We start from the raw sequence: 2,586 nt of genomic DNA, 5'->3' as shown, positions 1-2,586 counted from the left end.
GGCGGCGGGCGCCGGCTGTGACACGTGGCAACGCCCGGTTGGGCGCGGGCGGCGGCGGACGCTGTCCGGCCGGGGGCGGACACGTCTGGCGGCGGCGGGATCCTTTTTTTTAGACTAGGGTTTCGGGGAGAGAGAGATCCGAAAATGGAGGGGGGCTATTTATAGGCATAAGTGGAGATAGGAGAGTCCAAATGAGGTGCGGTTTTCGGCCACACAATCGTGATCGAACGCTCTAGGACATGGAGCAGAATTTGGTGGGTTTTGGGCCAAAATGGAGGGATGTTGGGCTGCAACACACACGAGGCCTTTTCGATCCCTCGGTTAACCGTTGGAGTATCAAACGAAGTCCAAATGGTACGAAACTTGATAGGCCGTCTACCGGTAGTAAACCAAGGCCGCTTGGCAAGTTTCGGTCCAATCCGGAAATGTTTAATCCCCACACATGAAAGAAAGCTAGAAATGACCACCGGAGGAGAACGAAGCGCCAGAATGCAAAACGGACAACGGGAAAAAAATGCTCGAACGCATGAGATGAACACGTATGCAAATGCAATGCACATGATGACATGATATGAGATGCATGACAATGACAACAACACACGAAGACAAAAACCCGAACCCGAGAGATAAATATAACTTAATGCCGGAAACGGCAAGAGTTGGAGTACAAATAGGGAAGGTTACATCCGGGGTGTTACACCCCTTTTCTCATAATTCCATGAAAAAAAATCTGAGACAACTCTGGTGCAGAGCGGAATGCTACAGATGGGGTATCATTTGAAAGCATTGCCTGCTGGATGCGATGCATGTCCCAAATAGTTGTGGTCGAATCAATCAATCCAGACACGGTTTGAGGAGGGTTATTTACCAAACACCGTACGGTCTCATCATCTCGTCCCTAGGCAACCAGTTGTCATTCCATGTGTTGATGGTTGAGCCATCACCAACTCTTTGTATCAAGCCTTGTTTCAAGATGTCCATTCCTTCAATGATAGCCCTCCATATTTGGCTGGGATGGCCTTCGTGGACTGCCTCTAGTATTGTTGTCATGGGGAAGTAGACACCCTTGAGTACGCGAGAACTAAGAGATTATGGGTTCTGCAATATCAGCCAAGCCCGCCTAGCGAGCAAAGCTAAATTAAACAGCTCGAAATCCTTGAAACCAAGGCCTCCCATATCCTTTGGTTGCGTCATGTCCTTCCATGCAACCCAAGCAGGTTTCCTCTTACCATCTCTGCTACCGTACTAAAACTTCTGAATCAGCATATTTAGGTGTTCGCACAAACCTCTTGAAAGTTTAAAACATGACATGGAATAGATAGGAACCGCCTGCATGGCTGCTTTCACAAGTACCTCTTTTCCTGTCGTGGTCATGCTTTTCTAAATCCATCCTTGTACCTTGCTCCACAAGCGGTCTTTGAGATACTTGAAAGCATCGTTTTTGGAAGATCCCACATCTGATGGCATCCCTAGATACCTTTGCTCAAGGTTTTGTTGGGGAGATTTAGTAAGCCTTTTATTTCAGCTCTTACATTGTCAGGAACTTCTTTACTGTGAAGATTTGTCATAGTTGATTCTCTGGCCTGTAGCTTGACAATAGGTGTCCAACAGCTGGTGCACCCCTGATGCTCCCACTCCATTTTCCCTGAAAAACAACAGGTTGTCATCTGTGCAAAATAAGTATTAACTGGCGGCGCCGAAGGTGCCACTTCTAGTCCAGATTAGATGACTCTTCTCTTGATTTTATAAGGCACGAAAAGCCCCCTGTTGCTAGCAAAAACAAATTAGGAGAGATAGGGTCCCCTTGTCGGATCCCACATGTTGGTTTGAATTCCTAAAGCCTCTTACCATTGAACAAGACTGGGAATTTTACTGATGTTATCATGCTCATAACAGTCCAACCCATCTTTCTGTGAAGCCAAGTTTCAACCTTCCTGAAACTGGTGCGGAGGAAACCTTGAATGGGTCGTCCCATATGGTGCAAGAGAGATTTAAGAGGATTAAAATTTCCTGTAAAAATTTAGTGCAAATGAATCCACCTGATCTTTACATAGCTAAGACGCACACAACCAAACTATCCGACAAATGACAGGTCTCCATTCTTGAGCAGAATTGATGACTTCACTTACTACTTGTTTGCACAGTCTTACTCGCCATCTTAGGCCTCACATTTTCCTGTTTTTCATGCAGAGTTAACCAAACATTTAGCCAATGGAAGAAACAAATACAAATCGGCCAGTGACCCTTTTATTGTCGAAATAGGCTTCTTTTCTGACTTCACAAATAGTCCAGAACACTAGAGTAGATCATGATAACCAGGGCTGAATTAGATCATGCATACTACCACATACATCTCTAAACCAAATGCAAATTGAAGAATGTTGTAGTTCAATTTAGCAACCCCCCCCCCCCGCCCACACACACACACAAAATTGACATGTTTTTGCTCCTTTCCAACCTCTTCTAAACAGATTATCCTTTGTAAATGGTGCTATTTCACAAGATTAACCAGAAAAGATTTTAATGTTTAAAGGGAGCTTAATCTTCCAGTGAAATTTGGAGGTGAAGTTTGCCTCTTCATTATTA

Source organism: Triticum aestivum, chromosome 4A, assembly GCF_018294505.1.
Source record: "Triticum aestivum cultivar Chinese Spring chromosome 4A, IWGSC CS RefSeq v2.1, whole genome shotgun sequence".
NCBI classification, from domain to species: Eukaryota; Viridiplantae; Streptophyta; class Magnoliopsida; order Poales; family Poaceae; genus Triticum; species Triticum aestivum.
Note: the sequence above shows the minus strand (reverse complement) of the source record.